The sequence below is a fragment of the Equus asinus genome, chromosome 17, assembly GCF_041296235.1.
Source record: "Equus asinus isolate D_3611 breed Donkey chromosome 17, EquAss-T2T_v2, whole genome shotgun sequence".
NCBI lineage: Eukaryota > Metazoa > Chordata > Mammalia > Perissodactyla > Equidae > Equus > Equus asinus.
Window position 1 is genome coordinate 41,445,495 of NC_091806.1, and position 14,613 is coordinate 41,460,107.

At 35.2% G+C, this 14,613-nt stretch overlaps 1 pseudogene; it reads left to right on the plus strand.

Moving 5' to 3' along the window:
• Positions 1-14,613, plus strand: part of LOC106822071 (organic anion transporter 7-like) — a 32,586-nt pseudogene that overhangs the window by 15,721 nt on the left and 2,252 nt on the right.

Here is a 14,613-nt window from a genome sequence, read left to right on the forward strand (position 1 = left end):
TTTTGTCCTTGGTCAACACTTGATCACGTGCTCTACTAATATATGTAACTCCAGAAGATGAACAGACAGCATTGCCAGATTACATCATGGACACTAAGTTAAATTTGAATTTCAGGTAATCAACAAATATTTTTGTATAATAATATCCCAAAGGTCACATGGTGCATTGTTACACTGAAAATTATTCATCATTTTTGTGAAATTTCTATGTATCTGAGAGTTCTGTATTTTTATGTGCTAAGTAGACAAAGTATAGAATGTCCCGTCAAATTCAACTTTTGGATAAATAACAAGCAATAGTCTAGTACAAGTATGTCCCAAATATTGCATGGAACATAGTTAAAGAGTTATTTACTGTTTATCGACTACAAGTTTAAGTAGGCACACCGTTTTTAGATGCTGATATTGGCATTTACCCTGAATAAGAGGGAAACCAATATGACTCCAAGTCTGTGTTCCCACTAGTGAAAGTGCACTGCATTAAGATGTCATCCTCATACTTTCCTAGTTATGGTACAAGAAAAAGTAAATTTATATTTTCTGGGGTAACTAAACAGTGGTGGGTATCATTTAATACCAGTGGAGGGGAAAGGCACGAGCAGGGGAGGAAAAACTTATATTCTACCCTCCTAGGTTCTGTGGATGGTTTAAGAATTAAACTGACATAAGATAATTAACAGGAGAAATGCATGTAAATTTATCTAATATTTTATATGTTCATGTGAGTCTTCAGAAGAAAAATTAAGACCCAAAGAAGCCATTAGACCTGAAAGCTTATATACATTTTTACACACACATAAAAACTATAAGTTGTGGAGATGTGACATGACAAAGTGGCTTGGGCTAGGGGCAAGAATTTGTGGGGCTATGGCTAGGAAATATATGGGGAAACTAAGGTAAAATAAGTCATTTCAGTAAGTTTGTTTGTACAGGTCCTTTTTGGTGTCAGCCCCCAGTCTTGGTGATAAGAAGATTCTTCTCTTCCTGGTGCAAGAAGGGCATCTTTTCATGGGAAGTTTTATGACCTACTTTTAGGTAAAAAGTGGAGGATAGAGAGCTCTTCCTGCATCTGCTGTTTCTCAAGTGCCTTCAGCTCAAATAATCAATATATCAAAACAGCATATTTTGGATGGCATAGTCCAAACTCCTTCCCATCTCTGGACAAAGGTAATATGTAAAATGGGCAAATGAGAGTTAACTGCACCTCTGTTCTGTTCTTTGATCAGATGGCTGGCAGAGTCTGCTCGGTGGCTTATTATCATCAACAAACCTGAAGAGGGCTTGAAGGAACTCAGAAAAGCTGCCCACAGAAATGGAAAGAAGGATGCTGGAGACACCCTAACCCTGGAGTTGAGGAGGATGAGAGTTGGATTTTGGATGTAGAGAAGACGTGACTTGACATCCATATTAGTCAGTATTCACAAAAGGAATGCAAGGGAAGGTCTCAGGAGTGGTTATGTGTCTTCTGACCTCACTGTACTGATTCTGAATGAGTGTCAACATCGTTTGGGTTAAAATTAAAAATTGGCATACTGTTGCCGAAAGTATTGAACACCCGTTTTACTCAATGGAGGCAGAAAGCACTGAGTATGAACAATTACAAAAATTGTAGATTCACAAAGAAAAAATAGAGAATGCGCAAAGAAAATTAAAGAAGAAAAAAGGAGAAACTGCAACACATACCACTGAAATACAAAGGATTATAAGAGAAACTATGGAAATTTATACACCAACAAATTGGGTAATCTAGAAGAAATGGATAAATTCCTAGAATTATACAATCTTCCAAACTGAATCAAGAAGAATAGAGAATCTGAATAGACTGATAACAAGTAAGAAGATTGAAACAGTAATCAACACCCCCACAAAAAAAGTCCAGGACCAGGCAGCTTCCCTGTTAAATTATATCAAATATTAAAAGAAGATTTAATACCTATCCCTCTCATTCTTCCAAGAAATTGAAATGGAGGAGATGCTTCCTAACTAGTCTATGAGGCCAACATTATGTTGATACCAAAACCAGACAAGGACAGCACAAAAAAATAAAATTACAGGCCAATATCACTGATGAATAGATGCAAAAATCCTCAAAAAAATATTAGCAAATCGAATACAACAATACATTAAAAGGATCATACACCATGATAAAGTGGGATTAATTCTAGGAATGCAAAAATGGATCAACATCTGAATATTTATCAGTGATACACCACATTAAAGAAAATGAAAAATAAAAATCATAAGGACATTTCAATAGAAGCCAAGAAAGCATTCAACAAAAAACAACATCTATTTACGATAAAAACTCTGAATAAAATGGATATGGAAGGAAAGGATCTGAACAGCTTACTTTTTAAATATTATATAAAACACTGAAGAATCCATCAAAAAACTATTAGAAATGATAAAAGAATACAGTAAAGTTGCAGGGTTCAAAATCAATATACAAAAATCAGTTGCCTTTCTAACACAAACAATGAAGTAGCAGAAAGAAAAATCAAGAATACAATTACATTTTCAATTGGAACAAAAAGAATAAAATACCTAGGAATAAATTTAACTAAGGAGGTGAGAGACATGTACCCTGAAACCTATAAACCGTTGTTGAAAGAATTCGAAGAAGACACAAAGAAATGGAAAGATATTCCATGCTCATAGACTGGAAGAATTGACATACCTAAAATATCCATTCTTCCTAAAGCAATCAACAGATTCAATGCAATACCTGTCAAAGTCCCAATGACATTTTTCACTGAAATAGAAAAAAGAATCCTAAATTCTACGTGGAACAACAAACAATTTTGAACAGCCAAAGCAATCCTGAAAAAGAACAAAAGAACAAAGTTGAAGGTATCAAACTCCCCAATTTCAACGTGTAATACAAAACTATAGTAATCAAAACAACATGGTACTGGCAGAAAAACACATACACATATCAATGAAACAGAAGTGAGAGCCCAGAAATAAACCTACAAATCTACAGACACTTAATTTTTGACCAAAAAGCCAATAACATACAACGAAGAAAGGAGTCTCCTCGATAAATGGTGTTTGAAAAACTGGACAGCCAAATGGAAAACAATGAAAGTAGACCAGTATCTTACACCATACACAAAAATTAACTCAAAATGGGTTAAAAACTTGAATGTAAGACTTGAAACAATGAAATATATGAGAAAAATATAGACAGTACATTCTTTGACATCAGTCTTAGCAATATCTTTTCAAATATCATATCTCCTCAGACAAGAGGAACAAAAGAAAAAATAAACAAATGGGACTACATCAAACTAAAAAGCTTCTGCACAGCAAAGGAAGCAATAACCAAAGTGAAAAGACAATCTAACACTGAGAGAAGATATTTGCACCTCATATATCTATGAGGAATTAATATCCAAAATATATTTAAAAACTTATATAACTCAACACTGAGAAAACAAACAACCCAATTTAAAAAGGGGCAGAGGTTATAAATATACATTTTTCCAAATAAGATATACAAATAGCCATGTGACATATGAAAAGATGTTCAATATCAGTAATTATAGAGAAAATGCAAATTAAAATTTCAATGAGGTATTACTTTACACCCATGAGAATGGCTATTACTCAAAGGACAAGAAATAACAAGTGTTGGAGAGGATGTGGAGAAAAGGGAACTTTCATACACTTCTGTTGACAATGTAAACTGGTACAACCACTATGGAAAAGAGTATGGAGATTTCTCAAAAAATTAAAAATAGAAGTACCATATGATTCATTTATTCCTCTTCTAGGTATTTATCCAAAGAACACGAAAACATTAATTTGAAAAGATATATGCACCCCTATCTTCATTGCAGCATTATTAACAATAGCCAAGACTTGGAAGCAACCTAAGTGCCATAAAAGGATGAACGGGTAAAGAAGATGTGATATATATCACATGTATAACATGAATATACACACAATAGAACACTACTCAGCCATAAAAAGATGAAATCTTGCCATTTGTGACAACATGGATGGACCTTGAGGTTAAAATTATGTTAAGCGAAATAAGTCAGACACAGAAGGCCAAATACTGTATGATTTCACTCATATGTTAGATATTAAAAAACAAGAACTCCAAACACACATGACATAGAGAATAGTTTTGTGGTTACTAGCAGGGAACAGGGTGGTGGGAAGGCGAAAGGAGTAAAAAGGCACATAGGTGTGGAGATGGATGGCAATTAGACTTTGGGGAGTGAACACAATGTGGTCTACATATAAGTCACAATATAATGACATTTACCTGAAATTTATATGATGTTATAAACGAATGTCACCTTAAAAAGTAATTAAATAAAAATTATTTTAAAAGAAGATTGTATATGGTTCTCACTCTAACTGTGTAAGAGAAAGTAATAAGTAATCCATTCCCTTCAGATTAATGTTCTGATGACCATTTTTCAGAGCAGTAGGGTCACTAGAAGGATTAGTGACCATGATTAGTGACTAGAGAATAAGGAGGTTCTCCTATTTGTTCATTCACCCGTGCACTTTCTTTCATGCGATATTTAGTGAGTGCTGACCTGTGGCAGGTTTCTTCCTATCCCTGGAAATACGGCAGTGACCACAACAGTCCAAATCCAAGTTGTGTGGAGTTTACACGATCCTTATTACAAGTTTCAAGAGCATGACTGAGTGGAAACGCCTCAGAGAAGTCTTTCTCATTCTTGTTTTCCATCTCAGATAAGGGAGGCAAATTTTGTCTTGCATAATTAGTTGAATCATTCTTCATGTCATGCACATCTATACATATAAAGTACTTACCGAAATATTATATTGTGCCATGCATGGCACTAGATCATGAATAACAGAATAAATCAGAGTTCTAGCATTTAAAGAGCTTTTACATTAATATGAGAGAGAAAAATTCATAGACATTTTTAAATCCAAATATTTAAAAAGATAACAGAATGTAAAGAATGCTAATGGATAGACGGAAAAAAAATCTACCTTTTATTGACGAAGGAGAAGATTAGAAGTTAGCCGTCCAAAGAAGAGGAATAAAACATTTCTGGAAACATACAATGGCACATCTGGTGGAATTTGATTTTTTTTAATTTTATAAAGATAATTCAGAAACTTGTGGTCTTACTCCTGTTTAAAATTCCATCTGATAGATTGCCAAACACACCTGCTCCAGACAGTTCTTCTAACTTAAAGCTGCGCCACTTTATGTCAGTATCAATCTGTTGATTGCTCCAGATCTCCAGGAAGAGTGGCCTTTCATTTCTCTGAATTCCCTTCATCGTGGAATTTTCTGTAATGAGCTTCATGGTATTGGTTCATTTGTATAGATGGTAAGATAATGGAGCTAATATTATTTGAATAATTAATAAATCAATAACTGCCTGATCTGGACTACATATAATTCTATACGCACATTTGTGACCTCATGCATGCCTTGGAAATCCTTGTGAGGGAGACATTTTTTTCTCCTACTTCTCGTGATCCTAATTCTTTTACATTTTCTTCTTTTTTTTTGATGTATAATCAACATACAACATTATTTTAGTTTCAGGTGTACAACATACTGATTTGATATTTGTAAATATTCTAAAATGTTCACCACAATAAGGCTAGTTATCATCTGTCACGATATATAGTTACAAAATTTAGTTTGCTTGTAATGAGGAATTTTAAGATTTACTCTCTTAGCAATTTTCAAATATAAAGTACAATATTATTAACTATGGTCGTTATGTTGTACACTACATCCGCATGTCTTATATATTTTAAAATTGGAAGTTCTTGACGTTTGACTCCCTTCACCCATTTTGCTCACCAACCCCCGCCCCCCGACTCTCCACCTCTGGCAACAAGTAATCTGTTCTTGGTATCTATGAACTTGGTTGTGTTTTGTGTTGTTTTGTTTTAGATTCCACGTATACGTGAGGTCATATGGTATTTGTCTTTCTCTACTTGACTTATTTCACTTAGTACAATGTCCTCAAGGTCCATCCATGTTATCTCAAATGGAAAGATTTATTTTTTATCACTAAATAATATTCCATTGTATATATACCACATTTTCTTTATACATTCATCCATCGATGGATGTTGTTTCTATATATTTGGCTGTTATAAATAATGGTGCAATGAACATGGGGGTGCATATATCTTTTGAAGTTAGTGTTTTCATTTTCTTCAGATAAATAACAAGAAGTGGAATTAGTGGATCTTATAGTGGTTCTATTTTTAATTTATTGAGGAAGTTCCATACTGTTTTCCATGGTGGCTGCCTTAATTTACATTCCCACCCACTGTGCACAAGCATTCCTTTTTCTCCATATACTCACCAAGGCTTATTTCTTGTCTTTTTGAGGATAGCCATTCTAACAGGTGTGAGGTGTTATCTCATTTGTAGTTTTGATTTGCATTTCCTGTATGATTAGTGATGTTGAGCACCTTTTCATGTACCTGTTGGCCTTCTGTATGTCTTCTTCAGAAAAATGTGTGTTTATATCATCTGCCCATTTTAATCATATTATTATTTCTTGTATGAGTTCTGTATACATTTTGGATATTAAATGGTTATCAGACATGTGATTTGCAAATATCGTCTCCATTCTGCAGGTTGCCACATCTTCTTATTCTTATTCATCTTTTTAATGACAAGGAAATTGAGGCTTGGAGATGTCTTGTTACCTTCCTCAAGGCATATTCCTAGTATGTGGCAGAGCCATTGTATAATGCCAGGTTATACAACCTGGGTATAAATCATACTACATCATGATCTCCCCTGATTTCATCCTCATATTTAATTCTAGGCATCTCAATCAAGGAGGCACAACATACACCAAGATTTCCCTTAAAGACGCTGACCCCAAAACCAGAATAAAAGCTCTCAGAAAATTATTCTCCTTCTTGAAAATAACTGTTTTTCTACTAAGAAAAGCCAGCTGAGAACCAAGCTCACTGGCCGGAATTTTCATGCTTTTCTGGTATAAATGAAGCTTTGGACTCTAAATGGAGCAACTCTTCATTTAGTTTGCTTCCTCATCAAAATCTCTAACCGACACATCCATTTGATGCCCAGCAGCCAAACTGAGTCTCATGTTAGAACATCGTTGTCACTGTAAAATTTCCCGCAGGCCCCTTTAGCTCCCTAATTCATCTTTCATACCACTTTTACACCTGTCATTGCATCTTCCATGGCTATATTTTCCAGAGGAAAGAAAGAAAGTCAACTATCTTGTCCTCTGTTGGGGGCTTTACAATGTCTACCATTTTGTGACAACTAAACAGTTTGCTGTTTTTGTTGTTGTTGAAGTTTTTGAGATCCTTCATGCCAGGGGAGCCGGAGACAGCATAGAATAAACCTGTGTGTGACTTGCTCCGCACACCCAATCTGCAGAAAAGGATCTCTTTACTGGTCTTTATGATGTAGGCTTCAGACAGTGCACGAGGAATGTTAAAATAGTGGAGACATGAAACAGTGGCGATATCTCACTTCAAAGATATAACATGCTATAGGGACAGATTTGAAATAAAACATGAAGAAGCCACAAAGATAATTACTATGTTTGGAGGTAGTGAAATGTTATGAAAAGGCTAACATGGAACTAGTTGTACCATGAGGAGTTCTTTTTTGAAATTGAGGTCATTTTGGCATAAAACATTGTGTGACTTTCAGGTGTACATTATTATATATCAGTTTCTGTTTGTAATGCATCGTGTTCACCACCAATAGTCTAGTTTTTTATTCATCACCATACATATAGATGCCATTAACCCCTTTTGCCCTCCCTGTACCTCCTTCCCCTCAGGCAACCACTAATCTATTTTCCTCATACATGTGTTTATCTCCCTCATATTAGTGAAATCATATAGTGTATGTCTTTCTCTATCTGACTTATTTTGCTTAGCATAACACCCCAAAGGTCCATCAGTGTTGTCACAAATGGGACTATTTTGTCCTTTTTATGGTTGAGTAGTATTCCATTGTATATGTATACCACATCTTCTTTATCCATTCATCCATTGTTGTGCACTTGGGATGCCTCCACATCTGTTTATATCCTCTGTTCATTTTTTTATTTGGTTGCTCATGTTTTTATTGTTGAGTTATATGAGCTCTTCATATATTTTGGAAATTATCCCTTTGTCATTTATATGATTTGCAAATATTTTCTCCCAGTTGGTGGGTCGTCATTTTGTTTTGTTGGTGATTTTCTTTGCCATGCAGAAGATTTTTAATCTGAGGTAGTCCCATTTGTTTATTTTTGTTTGTTTGTTTCCCCTGCCTGAGGAGACGTGATATTCCAAAAGATACTGCTAAACAAATGCCAAAGAGTGTATTGCCTATGTTTTCTCAAGAAGTCTTTTGGTTTCAGGTCATAGGTTCAAGTCTTTAATGTGTTTGGTTAATTTTTGTGTATGGTGTAAGACAATGGTCTAGTTTCTTTCTTTTTCACATTGGTGTCCAGTTTTCCAAACACAATTTATTGGGGAGGCTTTCTTTTCTCCATTGTGTGTTCTTGGCTCCTTTTCTGAAAACTAGCTGTCCACAGATATGTGGATTTATCTCTGGGCTTTCAATTCTCTTCCATCTATCTGGGTGTGTGTGCTTCTGCCAGTACATGCTTTATTGATTCTATAATTTTGCAGTATATTTTGAATTCAGAGATTGTGATACCTCCAACTTTGATCTTTCTTCTCAGGATTGCTTTGACTATTTGGGATCTTTTGTTGTTCCATGTAAATTTGAAGATTATTTGTCCTATTTGCATGAAGATTGACATTAGAATTCTGATTGGGATTGCATTGAATCTGTAGATTGCTTTACACAACGTGGACATTTTAACTATGTTTATTCTCCCAATCCGTGAGCATGGAATACTTTCCATTTCTTTCAATAATGTATTATAACTTTCTGTCTATAGGTCTTTCACCTCCTTGGTTAAATGTATTCCTAGATATTTTATTATTTTTTTGGCAATTCTACATAGAATTGTATTCTTGATTTCTTCCTCTGCATGTTTGTTATTAGTGTATACATGCATTGATTTTTGTATGTTGATTTTGTACCCTGCAACTTTACTGTACTTGTTGATTATTTCCAACAGTTTTTTTTTGTGGTTTCTTTAGAGTTTTATACAGAGAGAAACATGTCATCTGCAGATACTGACAGTTTTACTTCTTCCTTTCCAATTTTGATCCTTTTTATATCTTTTTCTTGCCTAATTGCCATGGCTAAAGCTTTCAAACTATGGTGAATAAGAGTGGCAAGAGTGGGCATCCTTTTCTTGTTCCTGTGCTCAGAGGAATTGCTTTCAGTTTTTCACTGTTGATTATAACGTTAGCTGTGGGTTTGTCATATATGGCCTTTATTATGTTGACTTGCTTTCCTTCTATAGCCATTTTATTGAGAAGTTTTATCATAAATGGATGCTGAATCTTGTCAAATGCTTTCTCTCTTTGTAATATTGGGATGATCATGTGATTTTTATTCTTCATTTTGTTAATGTGGTGTATCACATTGATTAATGTGCCAGCATGGAACCATCCCTGAATACTGGAAAATGTCCCACTTGATAGTGGTGTATGATCCTTGTAATGTATTGCTGTATTCGATTTGCTAATATTTTATTGATGACTTTTGCATGTAAGTTCATCAGAGATGTTGGTCTGCAATTTTCCTCTTTGTGTTTTCCTTTCCTAGTTTTTGTCCTGGGGTAATGTTGGCCTTGTAAAATGAGTTAGGAAGGTTCCCTTCCTTTTCAATTTTTTGGGAGAACTTGAGGATGGTTATTAAATGCTCTTTGACTCTTTGGTAGAATTCACCAGAGAAGCTGTCTAGTCCTGGACGTTTGATTTTGGGGAGGATTTTGATTAGTGTTTCAATCTCTTTACCTGTGATTGGTCTATTCAGATTCTCTATTTCTTCTTGATTCAGTTTTGGGAAGTTGTATCATTGTAAGAATTTATCCATTTCTTCTAGGTTATTCAATTTGTTAGTGCATAGCTTTTCATAGTATTCTCTTATACTCCTTTCTATTTCTGTGGTGTCCATTGTAATTTCTCTTCTTTCATTTCTAATTTTACTCATTTGAGTCTTCTCTCTTTTGTTCTTAGTGTCTGACTAACAGTTTATCAATTTCATTTATCTTTTCAAAGAACCAGATCTTAGTTTCATTGATCCTTTCTATTGTTTTTTTAGTCTCTATTTCATTTATTTCTACTCTTATTTTCATATTTCCTTCCCTCTATTGACTTTGGGCTTTGTTTGTTCTTCTTTTCTAGTTCTCTCAGATATAGTGTAAGATTCTTTATTTGAGATTTTTTGTGTTTCTTGAGGTAGGCTTGTATTGCTATGGACTTCCCTCTTAGTACCACTTTTGCTGCATCTGGTAAGTTTTGGTAAGTTGTGTTTTCATTTATTTGTCTTTAGGTATTTTTTTATTTTTCCTTCAATGTCTTCATTAATTCAGTAGTTGTTCAGTAGCACGTTTTTCTGTCTCCACATATTTGTGACTTTCCAGCTTTTTCTTGTAGTTGACTTCTAGTTTCATACCATTGTGATCCAAACTTGATATGATTTCAATCTTCTTAAATTTATTGAGGCTTGTTTTTTTTGCCAACATATGATGTATCCTTGAGAGTGTTCCTCATGAACTTGAAATGAACGTGTATTCTGCTGTTTTGGGATAGAATATCCTATATATATCTATCAAACCCATCTATTCTAGTGTTTCATTTAAGGCTGTTGTTTCCTTGTTGATTTTCTGTCTGGATGATCTATCCATTAAGGTAAGTGGGTTGTTAAGGTTCCCACCTATTATTGTGTTGCTGTAAATTTCTCCCTTTAGGTCTGTTAACAGTTGCTTCATATACTTTCGTGTTCCTGTGTTAGGTGAATATATATTCATAAGTGTTATGTCTTCTTGATGGAATTCCCCTTCTATAAATATATACTCTCCATCTCTGTCTCTTCTTATCTTTTCTCTTAAAATCTCTTTTCTCTTATATAAGAGTGTATAAACCTGCTTTCTTTTGGTCACCAGTTGCTTGGAGTATCATCCTTTATTTCTTCACTCTGAGCATATGTCTGTCTTTAGAGCTGAGATGGGTGTCCTGGAGGTAGCATAATTTTGGATCCTCGTTTTTAATCCATCTAGACACTCTGTGTCGTTTGATTGATGATATCAATCCATTTACATTTAGAGTGATTATTAATATATGAGAGGTTAATACTGCCATTTTATCCATTGTTTTCTGGTTGTTCTATATTTCCATTTTTTCTTTTTCCTTGTATTTCTGTCTGCCATTTCAGTTTGGTGGTTTTCTGTGATTTTTTCTCATTTTTCTCTTTATTTATGATTTATGACTCTGCTCTGATTTTTTGTTTTGTTATTACTGTAAAATTTGTATAAAAGATCTTGTAGATGAGATAGTCTTTTTTGTGATAGCCTCTTATCTCCATTATCCAATGCAGGTTCCATCCATTTCCTGTTCCCCTTATATGTTTTTATTGCCACAAATTATTTTTTTGTGTTTGAGTTTGTAGCCAAATTGAAGTGGTTATAGTTATTTTTGACGCTTTCTTTCCCTTTAGTTGTTATGTTATAATTAAGTGTTTACTAACCTATTCTGATAGAGAGCTGTAATTTTCTGATTCTGTCTATTTGTCCCTTGCTCGAAGCCTTACAAACCTTTGCCTTTTTGTTTCAGGTAGGAATGCTCTTTTCATTATTTCTAGTAAGGCCAGTCTTGTCGTGATGAACTCCTTCAGTTTTTGTTTGTCTGGGAGAGCTTTTATTTCTCTGTTGCATGTGAAGAATAATTTCACTGTATAGAGTATTCTTGGCTGGTAGTTTTTTCTTCCAGCATTTTAAATATATCATTCCACTTTCTCCTAGGCTTTAGGGTTTCTGCTGAGAAATCTGCTGAAAGTCTGATGGGGCTTCCTTTGTAGGTTATCTTCTCACTTGCTGCCCTTAATATTTGGTCTTTGTCATTGACTTTTACAGTTTTAGTATTATATGCCTGGGGGAAAGTCTTTTTGCATTGAGGCAATTAGAAGTTCTATTAGCCTTATATACTTGCACATCTAGTTCTTGCCCCAGGTTTGGGAAGTTCTCAACTATCATTTCTTTGAATAAACTCTCTGCTCTTTTTTCCCTCTCTTCTAATTCTGGGATACTTACAATCCTCATGTTACTTTTCCTTATTGAGTCAGATATCTCTCAAAGAATTTCTTTTTTTTTTTTTTTTGAGGAAGATTAGCCCTGAGCTAACATCTGCTGCCAATCCTACTCTTTTTGCTGAGGAAGACTGGCCCTGAGCTAACATCTGTGCCCATCTTCCTCTACTTTATATGTGGGATGCCTGCCACAGCATGGCTTGACAAGCAGTGCCATGTCCACACCCGGGACCCACACTGGCAAATCCTGGGCCGCCAAGGTGGAAGATGTGAACCTAACTGCTGTGCCACCAGGCCAGCCCCTCAAAGAATTTCTTATGTAAAAAATCTTAGTTTTCTCTCTTCCTCCATGTGAAAAATTTCTAGGTTTTTTTCTACTTTGACCTCATTAGTTCTCTCCTCCATGCAGTTTGCTTTATTTTTAATGCTTACTACATAAGTTTTTATCTCATTAATTGTGTTCATCTTCCATGGCTATATTTTCCAGTGGACAACAATGAAAGTCACATATCTTGTCCTCTGTTGGGTGTTCACAATATCTACCACTGCAACAACTGAACGGCTTGCTGTTATTGTTCTTGAAGGTTTTGACATGCACCATGCAGGAGGAACTGGTGAGAGAACACACCAAAACTCTGTGTAAGACTTGTTCCACACACCAACCTACATGAAGGATCTGTTTACTGTCCTTCTTGAGGTAAGCTTCACACAGTGCATGAGAAACATTAAAATATTGGAAACTGGATTTTATTTGTTATTTCAGGTGATACCACACACTTGGGGATAGAATTGAGATAAAACATGAGAAAGCCACATGATAATTGCTATGTTTATAGGTAGTGAAAGGGTTATGAAAAGACTGGCAAAGACCTAATTGTGTAATGAGGAGTTTTGTTGTCACATCATTCTACTAGGCTCATCACTGGAGATGAGGCTGAGAAAAATCACAGTACAGACTTCAGCTTTAAGTTTCTTCACTTGTTTGTTTTCATTTTAATTGAGGTAAAATTACAAACACTAAAGTGCTCAAATATATACAGTTCAATGAATATTTCTCTATGTAAGTATAGAAACATCATCCAGATCAGGATATAGAAAAAACTCTAAAACCCTAGAACACCCCCTCATGTGTCCTCCACAAAAACGCTCTCCACTTACCAAACTTTTAGCAACAACTGTAACCTCCCATATCATACTATAATTATATGATAATTTTTAAGTCACTAACTTGCAATGAAGTTGCATTTAAAGTGTACTGAAGATCTGTTTTAATCGTGTATGGTAAGACACACAGACTCAGAAATGATTGTCATGAAAGAAGTTTATACTCACAGATCCTTAGAAACAGGAGGCATGAAACACCAGACAGGGCCATGTGAGAGACACCAGTGTCAGTCCGCAGGCAGAAGAGAATGAAAAGAAAGAGCATGTCCCAGAGACTTTATTGGGGTTCTTGTGAGAAAGAATGGGAGAGGAGGATAGGTACTCTGAGTAAGCTTAGGATTTGATAGTTTGAATAATTTTAGTGGATTCTGGGCTATAGTGGTGGTCCATAGCTGTCAAGCACCTAGCCCTGGGTTGATTTATGGGAGGGGAGACACTGGCTTGGTGTGTGAGTTTGATAAAGGAGATGGTTGAGGGTGTGGGCTCTGGATTGAGAGTTTGTATATGAAAGGTGCACTCACAGGGGAGTCATTTGCTATCTTTAGGAATTAGCTAACCATGGGAAAGGCAGACTCTCCAGAATGAAGGCCCTAAATGCCAGAGCATCAAAAATATGGAAAATAAGAAAATATAATCAACACACAAATATTCCACAAGTCAGATCACACCTTCTTTCTTGATACTAACCTCTGGCTTCCTGACTCAATATCATCATTTCTAAGACAATCAAAACCTTATGACATCTGTGTTTCCTCTTCCTTTCACCACAGATTTGCAACTTTAATTCTCTTATTTGGCCTTAGTCGCCACCTCCAGCACCAGGGGAAAAATATTTTCCTGTTCCAGGTTCTTTTTGGTGTAGTCAAAATGCCAAGCACTTACGTTGTACTTTTAGCACTGAATCACCTTGGCCATAGAGTAAGCCAGATTCTTTCCCTGTTCCTGCTGGGAATCTCCATTCTGGCCATCCTATTTGTGGCCCAAGGTGAGAAAAGAGCACAGGAAAAAAGCTCCTTGACATGGGTCTTAGCAATGAGTTTTTATATATGACACCTGAAGCACAAGCAACAAAAGCAAAAATAAACAAGTGGGACTACATAAAACTAAAAAGCTTCTGCACAGCAAAAAAATTATCATGAAAATGAAAAAGACAACCTACAGAATTAGAAGAAATATTTATAAATCATACATTTGATGAGGGATAATATCTAAACTATATAAAGAACTCATAGAACTCAAAAGCAAAAAGCCAAATAATCCAATTAAAAATTGAC